Genomic DNA, 9,144 nt, shown 5'->3' on the forward strand with positions numbered 1-9,144 from the left:
AATGGGGTCTCCGTTTCCCCCAGTCCTGTGGAGCTCCTGCACACAAGCCCCACTGGCCTTCAATGCCAGATGCTCCAGAGGCTCTTTCTCCCAGTGCCAGATCCCAGCATGTGAGAGTTTGATGTGGGACTCAGAACTCTCACTCCTGTAGGTGAGTCTCTGTGAGCCAGTTAGTTTTCAGTCTGTGGAGCTTCCCATCCAGGAGGTATGGGGTTGTTTATATCACGAAATCACCCATCCTACCTGTGGATGTGGCCTCCTCTTTTTCTTCTGGAGTAGGGTATGGGTTTCTGGTCCATTTGGGTGGAGATTGCTCAGTCTTTAGTTGTGAATTTTGTTGTTTTTAGGGAGAAGTTGAGCTCCAGTCCTTCTATTCTGCCATCTTAATCCCGTCCTCAGATATTTTTGTTTTTAATGACTGAAATCATTTCATTGCATGAGAATACTGCATTTTCTTTATCTTTTCATCCATTGATGCACATTTCATTTTTCATATTTTCGATACTGTAAACAGAGTAGGGGGGAACATGTAGGTGATATAGTGCCTAGAGATCCTGATTTCCATTCTCTTGGAGCAATACTCTGAAGTGAGTTTGCCTGATCACACATTAGTTTATTTTTAATTTTCCATACTGTTTCCCATAGCACAATTTTTCTTTAAATAATAGCCTTCCTAACAAAGTGCAAAGTATAAGGTGATAACTCACTGTAGTTTTGATGTGCATTAACATGAGTCCCACTTACCAATTTTTCTTCTGTTTCCTATATTTCTGGAGTCATATCCATGAAATCTTTGCTAATACCAATGTCAAGAAGATTTTCTTTTAGGACTTTTACGGTTTGAGGTATTATGTTTAAGTCATTTACTCATAGTTAGGTAATACATGTGTATGGTGTAAGCTGAGGGGTCACTTTCATTCTTTTATTTTTTATTTTTTTTTTTTTTTTTGTCTTTTTTTTTGTTGTTGTTGTTGCTATTTCTTGGGCCGCTTCCGCGGCATATGGGGGTTCCCAGGCTAGGGGTCCAATCGGAGCTGTAGCCACCGGCCTACGCCAGAGCCACAGCAACGCGGGATCCGAGCCGCGTCTGCAACCTACACCACAGCTCACGGCAACGCCGGATCATTAACCCACTGAGCAAGGGCAGGGACCGAACCCGCAACCTCATGGTTCTTAGTCGGATTCGTTAACCACTGCGCCATGACGGGAACTCCCACTTTCATTCTTTTAGATGTAGATATGCAATATGCTCAAAATAATTTATTGAGAAGGCCATCACTTCCTCACTGTGTATGCTTGGTACTTTGTAGAATATTAGTTGACCTTATACTTATGGATTTATGTACTGCTCTCTTTTCCATTCTGCTGGTCAATGTGTCTGCCTTTGTTCTAGTACCACAATGTTTTTGTTTGGTTTGGTTTGATTGTTTACTTTTGGCTGCACCCATGTCATGCTGAATTTCCCAGGCCAGAGAATGAACCCCAACCACATCAGTGACTATGTCACTTGGGAACTCCCGTAATTTTTTTTTTTTTTTTGTCTTTTTGCCTTTTCTAGGGTCACTCTTGTGGCATATGGAGGTTCACAGGCTAGGGGTCCAATCAGAGCTGTAGCTGCCGGCCTACACCAGTGCCACAGCAACACAGGATCAGAGCTGCCTCTGCGACCTATACCACAGCTCACAGCAACACCAGATCCTTAACCCACTAAGCAAGGCCAGGGATCGAACCTGCAACCTTATGGTTCCTAGTCAGATTCGTTAACCACTGAGCCATGACGGGAACTCCGAGAACTCCCATAATGTTTTAATTATTCTAACTTTGTAAATATATTTTGAAATAAGGAAATGATGCTTCGTTCTATTTTTCTAGATTGTTCTGGCTATGTTAACTTTTTTTGTAAGTTCTATATGAATTTCAGAATTATTTTTATTCATTATTTTTCATTTCTATAAGAAATGATATTAGAATTTTTGGGGGGATTGCCTTGAACTTGCAGATAGATTTGAGTAGTGAAAACATATTAAAAATATGTCTTCTAATCATTAAACTCTAAGATCTTTTTATTTATTTTCATCTTTTTTACTTTTAAGGTTTTGAAGGCTTTCACTTCCTTCGGGAAATTTTTTCCAAAGAATTTAATTTTTTATACAATTGTAAATAAAACATTTTCCCAATATATTTTTAGGCAATTTATTATTTGTATATATAAATCATAAAATTTTTATGATTTTTGTATCCTACAAATTTACATATTTCATTTGTTAATTTTATCAGGTTTTTGAAGGTGTCTCTCAGGTTTCTACATACAAGATTATGTCATCTGCACACAGACAAAATTATACTTCTTTGATCCTAATTTGGATAATTTTTAATTCATTTTTCTTGCTTTATTGTTCTGGCTAAAAACTTTTATAGATGCGGTGAAACAGAACATCTCTACCTTGTTCCTGATCTCAGTCAAAAGCTCAAGACTGATGCTAGTTGTGGGATTGTCATATATGGCATTTAATTTATTGAGATAAATCCTTCTAATCCTAGTTGTTGAGAATGTCTGTTATCAAAAAATATTGAATTTTTCAAATGCTTTTTTTTTGTACCTATTTAGATCAAGTGATTTTTATGGTTTATTCTCTTAATGTGATATATCACATTAATTGATTTTTTGTATGTTAACCAATTCTCAAATCTCAAGGATAAATTCTATATTTTCATGGTGTAAATCATTTAAATATCAAGTTGATATCAATTTCTAGTATGTTGTTGAAAATTTTTGCATCTTTGTTTATAAGGGATATTGACCTCTACTTTTCTTTTCTGTGGTATCATTTTCTGACTTTGGCATGAGCCTAATAAAATAAGTATGTCAATGTTTTCTCCTCTTAACTTTTGGGAAGAATTTGAGAAGGACTGATATTATTTCTTTGAGTATTTGATATCAAGTACCAGGGAAGCCATCTTGTCTTTGACATTTTTGTTGTTGTTGGAAGGCTTTTTCTTGATATTTCAATGTCCTTACAACTTGCATGTACGTTCAGACTTTTTTCTATTTCTATTTCTCTTATAGAGATGTCTTCACATTTCCTAGATTTGTATGCATATTTCCACTCCAAGATTGGAAAAAATGTTTATACATTATTTTTGGATAAGATTTCTGTGCAATTTCTGCCTCTATCTTCCTTCTGAAACTCCCATACTTTGTAGATTGGAACATTCACTGCTTTCTATAAGTCTCTTGAGCTATCTTTACTGTTTTTCATTCTTCTTTTTGTTTCCTGACCAAATAATTTTCAATGACCTTTCTCACAGTTTCCTAGTCTTTCTTTTGGTGCTTATTTTAGTCTGCTGTTGAAAACTTCGGTTATATTTTTAGATCAATTATTATAATATCATATCCATTTTTGTCAGCACTTTTTAATACTTTTTAATCTCTTGGTGGCAATCTCACTTTGTTCAAAATTTGGTCTCCAAAATTCAGTGAGCATAAAGGTGCTGAAATAAAAAGCTGCCTTGAAAGTGTACTTTTCCCACAAAGCTGATTTTCAGAAGTGAAGGTAAGATTAAAAAAAAAAAAAATCTTGAACAAATACTTAGTTAATTCATCACTAGTAAATAAATCTTACAAAGCTTACTACAAGTTCATCAAGCTGAGGTAAAAAGATATTAATTAGTAACATGAAAATATAAAATGTTAAAAATAAGTATATAGTCAAATTCAGAATAAAACTGTAATGAGATTATTTGTTATTGCTTAAATATAGTATAAGGTATACAAAGTACAGTTTAGAGCATATATATTATAGTATAAAAACAAAATATTTAAAATAATTATAGTTAAAATAATTTTTTATTTTACACATAATAAAGAACAGGTAATTTATGTCATTAAAAACATAAAAGTGTGAAAGTAAAAGGATAAGGCTTCTTAATGTGATCAAATTAATGTTGTTAGCAGATTAAACAGACTATTATAAATGTTTTATGAGAACTATACAGCAACCAATAAACATAAGCCAACAAAACACTCACAAACAATAAAAAGAAGGGAAACAAAGTATGCCACAAGGGAATTACAGTTAAGTCACAAAGAGAGTAAGAAAAAGTGAAATATAGGATCAAGGAAACTACAAAACAGCCAGAAAACAATGAACAAGATGGTATGGTAAGTCTTTGCCTATCAATAATTACTCTAAGTAAAAATGTATGACATTCTCCAATCAAAAGGCATAGAACATCATTAAGGAAATATGGGGCATGAACTATAATCTAGACAATGTAGACCTAAGAAACATTTAAGAAAATCCAGCCCTAAAATTAAAAAAAAAAAAAGATTTATGGCCCTGGATTGGCAATAAGGAAATGTAAAAGGCATATGCACTGTGGGTACAAGAATCAACACAGATCATTATCTAAGACTGTTAAAAATAACATACATTTTTTGATCATATAAATAGGATAATGGATAAGAAAGCAAAAAGCCACCTAAAAGTTAAAGAAAAAGTTGTCATAATCTTGTCAAGAATAGATCAATAGTCCAAGAAAACTGTCATTTTACCAGATCACAGGAAACTGTTTTAATTTTATATAGGTACATTACTGACATTAAAATTTATTTTTAAGCCCATTAAATTAGGTTCTTTTAATTTTTTTTTTTTTGGTCTTTTTTAGGGCCATGCCCGTGGCATATGGAAGTTCCCAGGCTAGGGGGATCTAATTGGAGCTATAGCTGCTAGCCTACACCAGAGCCACAGCAACTCCAGATCTGAGCTGCATCTGTGACCTATGCAACAGCTCACAGCAACGCCGGATCCTTAACCACTGAGCAAGGCCAGGGATAAAACTAGCAACCTCATGGTTCCTAGTCAGATTCGTTTCCTCTGTGCCACAATTGGAACTCCCAGGTTCTTTGAAAATTTAATTTGTCAATACCCTCCAAAATTAGAAAAAATCTTATATACATAATTCATATCTATAAACACATATAATGACACACACAGAAGTCCCATAGACCTCATTCCAGAACTTTAGCCCTTGACAAGAAATTTTATTGAAAACGTGGACTATATTTTTGGCAAGAAACCTCTATAGTTATCTGTATTTTAAAAAGCCTTTTGCCCACTTTTTTTTTTTTTTCCTGTCTCAAGCAATTGTGTGTAGAAAAGATTTATAATTTTAAGGGATAGAGACAGAATATAAGTTGTCTCCTAGTAGTTTTAAGGAATATTTCTCTATTACTAAAATTCTAGTGTAATTACTCTTAAATATGTCCCTTGTATTAGAGATCAAATTGCATGGGGCATTCCATTCATCTATTTTAATTTTAATTACCACAATATACTTCATTTTACTCTCTTCATTATCTCATGGATTTTTATATCTTAGAGTCCTAATCAGGCATTGTGCCAAGTGCTTGGATTTTAATCTGTGGCAGCTTGAGCCCTCCTAGATTTACAAAATGGTATGCTAAAATTTCCAATTTTTTTTGCTCCTCTCCTATCTTGTCTGTCAGCCCAGAAATTAGCAGAGTAGTGGACAACTGCAAATCCAACTCTAACCTCAGTCCTTTCAGTTTTCTAACTGAACATTCAGGCTCTGATTGGGCAACAGTGGGTAGCAACACTGTCCACATTAGAGGCTAGCATACTGTGAGACCCATTCATTTCTCTTCTATGCAACAGTATGCTATACAACAATTAGAGGAAGGGAAAAAAAAAAAAAAACTTGCCTATGGGGGTCTCCCCGTATTGATTCAGGCTTCCGCAAGCATCTGATAATGGGTTACCCTTCATCACAGAGAAGTTGGAGAACTTGTGATTTCCCTCATGGATACTGGGATACTTTTTTCCCATATGAAATGAACTAAGGTTCATTTATGTGTTATTTTGGGCTGGCTCACCAATTGCTGGTTCATAAACTGCCCTCTCTACATTTAGGGCAAAGAAAGACTGAAAAATGAGAATGACTACTGCAGATTGGTTGGTGATCTCTTTGATAATCTCTCCTTAGAGATATTTTACTTAGACTGCTACCATCTATATCCCACCTAAGCTGGACATTAGAGTCTTTGTCTTGTTGGCTCTCAGTGGTTTATGTATGCTGCTTCTCAAATAGCACTTAAGTTTATCATCAAATGCCTCATCTTACAGGATAGTGATTTACTTATTTTTACATTCCCATTTTTTTCTAATATGTTTGCCTCTGGTCACCAGCCACATGCTCAATTTCTTCCTGGACCTAATTCTCAAGCTGGTCTTTTTCCAGCAATTCCTCAAAGCCACACGTATTGACATGAAGTCTCTGATTGGATAGTCCTGGGTTGGCAGATAATACTATTTATCTGCTCTTTTTCTAGTTTGTCTTCATATTTATTTTCAGGTGCACTTTGGCTATTGCTCATGTCATTCATCTATTACATTATACATACATTACATCATATTCTTTTGTGTTCATGAAGATGTTGTGGACCAATAAATCACTTTAAATATATTTATTTTCTCAGAGTTCCCTCTGTGGTTCAGTGGGTTAATTATCCGGCTTGTCTCTGTGGAGGAGCAGTGGGTTAAGGATCCGGTGTTCCTGGAGCTGTGCTGTCAGTCACAACTCTAACTCAGAATTGATCCCTGACCAGGGAATATCCATGTGCCATGGTGGCTGCCAAAAAAGGAAAAAAAAAAAATCATTGTATTGTTCATACATTTTTTTAATTGCTTTAAATATAGAATTTTGGCTGATAGAGTAAGGTAGCAAATGCCAGTTTAGACTGTAAAAAATCAAAAGTGAACTGAGTAAACTAGAAGACTGAATTTGCTTTACTCAACATTACATGAATTGAGCAGAATTCCACTTATAAGGTAGAAAGAAGCTCCAAGAAACTGTATAAAATGGAATGTTATAAGCAGAAAAAAATCAGTGCAAGTAATTTATCTCAGCAGAGTGTAAATTGTTTCAGAAAATATGACCACGCTTTTGGGGAGGGGGGGGTCTATCAGGCAGATTATCTCATTAGTAATGACCAGATAATTCCAGAGGAATTGTTTAAGATTACATTCCTTGGAAAGTTTGAAACTGCAATTAGGTTAAGCATTAAGTCAATTTGATGACATTGGCTTACCATGAGTGACTCCATTTGGGGTTTGCTTTCTTTCTCTTTCTTTCTTTCCTCCCTCCCTCCATTCGTTTCTTTTCTTTCTTTCTTTCTTTCTTTCTTTCTTTCTTTCTTTCTTTCTTTCTTTCTTTCTTTCTTTCTTTCTTTCTTTCTTTCTTTCTTTCTTCCTTCCTTCCTTCCTTCCTTCCTTCCTTCCTTCCTTCCTTTCTTTCTTTCTTTTTCTTTCTTTTCTTTCAGGGCCATACCTACAACATAGGGAAGTTCACAGGCTAGTGGTTGATTCTGAGCTGCAGCTGCTGGCCTATGCCACAGCCACAGTAACACAGGATCTGAACCATGACTTTGACCTACGCTATAATTCAGGACAGTGCCAGATACTTAACCCTCTTAGCAAAGCCAAAGATCAAACCTGTCTCATCACGGATACTAGTCAGATTTGTTACCACTGAGTCACAACTGGAACTCCCTTCTTTCTCTTTTTAAACTATTCCCCCTTTTGATCAGAATCTCAGTGTAGTTTAGGAGTGGGATTAAAATTTATGTCATTATCATTATTTCCAGCTACTGCTCAACAGTTATTGCATATTAATTAATTTTTATATGTGTGTGGGTTTTTTGTTTATTCCTTTCTTAAGGAGATGATTCACTTGGTGGTGAGCAGCTATGAAAAGAATTAAAGCTCTTGAGAGAACCCATAACACCATGGGGTCTACCACAATTATTGAAAGCAGGCTATTTTTCAGTATCCGGACTGCCATTGGAGTCGTGATTCCAAAGACCCAAATGATTTACAATCAAAATAATAATAATAATAATAATAATGATAATAATAATAATAAAGAGCACAAATAGCAAGTTGCATTCTTAAGCCAAGTGGCATGCTCAGTCATTTTATGTATCTTTTTTTAAACTTACCCAGACATATTAATCCATATGTAACAAGTGGTGTTGGTCAAAACACAAACATCTCTCTGCTCATCTAAAAGATGATCAAACAGTATTCTATCAAGAAAAGCATAGACCAAAAAGTCTAATGTTTTTGTCTTGGGCAACATTTGGTTTAGAAGCAGACCCTGAAATACTTTCAAGTGTTAAAGAGAAATGCTAAATCAAAGCACCATTTATATTACTACTAATCAGGGAAATATGAACCTGCCAAAGGAAGCAAATCTTGGCTTATAAACATTTCTCAGCAGGCCTTTTCAACTTGATGGTGCAGATGTGGGGGATTTAACCAATGAGGTGTCTCAGTCTATCTGTGAACAGACAGGGGTTCAGTTAGATAACTTAAGAAGAATTGCCAAGTTATGCATCAGGCATCTAGGCATTCGTAGGCACAAGGAGAATGAAAACCATGAGAGAAAAAATACTATTGGAAGTAATGCTGTATATGAGCAGGAACCTATGAGGTCTTCCTAGGATAGAACTTTCTTCTATATCCTCTGTTTTAGCTCAAATACATAGATAATAGTATCTGAGTAGTTTTACCAATGTGAAGAAAAAAAAGAGCACCAAATGGAAGATATTATCTACTTAATGATCATAAACACATAGCCCTTAGGCCTCTTGGAGCCTAAGAACTGATAATGTTAACCCCATGACACTGTTATCTCAGCCTCAGCCAATCAGAATTGTACTTGATCTAATTACACACCCTGCAATCCCTCTTCCTAATCTGGCTTTTAAAATGCTTTGCCAAAACCCTTCAGGAAATTTTGGGATTTGGTGGGCAAAGAACCACCCATCTCTTTGAATGGCCCTGCAATAAACATATCTCTGTTCCAAATTCCAACATTTCAGTTTGTTTGTCCTCACTGTGTGTTGGGAACACAAAGTTGTGCTGACAATTTTGGCAAGCCAGTTAGGAGTCCATGCCCATGACAGCTGGAACCCAGCCAAGGGTATCCCCTTCCCTGAGCCCTCAGTAGCTTCTGGATTTCATTTTGCTTCAGAAATCTTAAAGTTCATTTAACTCCAGGGATCTCAGAGGGACTATTCCTGACAGATAATCAGCTGACCACGGCTTGAGGCTGCTTGGA

The sequence above is a fragment of the Sus scrofa genome, chromosome 2 (assembly GCF_054392235.1).
Source record: "Sus scrofa isolate SSC_HxYL_T2T_F1_AM1 chromosome 2, Sscrofa_HxYL_maternal_Yorkshire_Landrace_v2.0, whole genome shotgun sequence".
Taxonomy (NCBI): Eukaryota; Metazoa; Chordata; class Mammalia; order Artiodactyla; family Suidae; genus Sus; species Sus scrofa.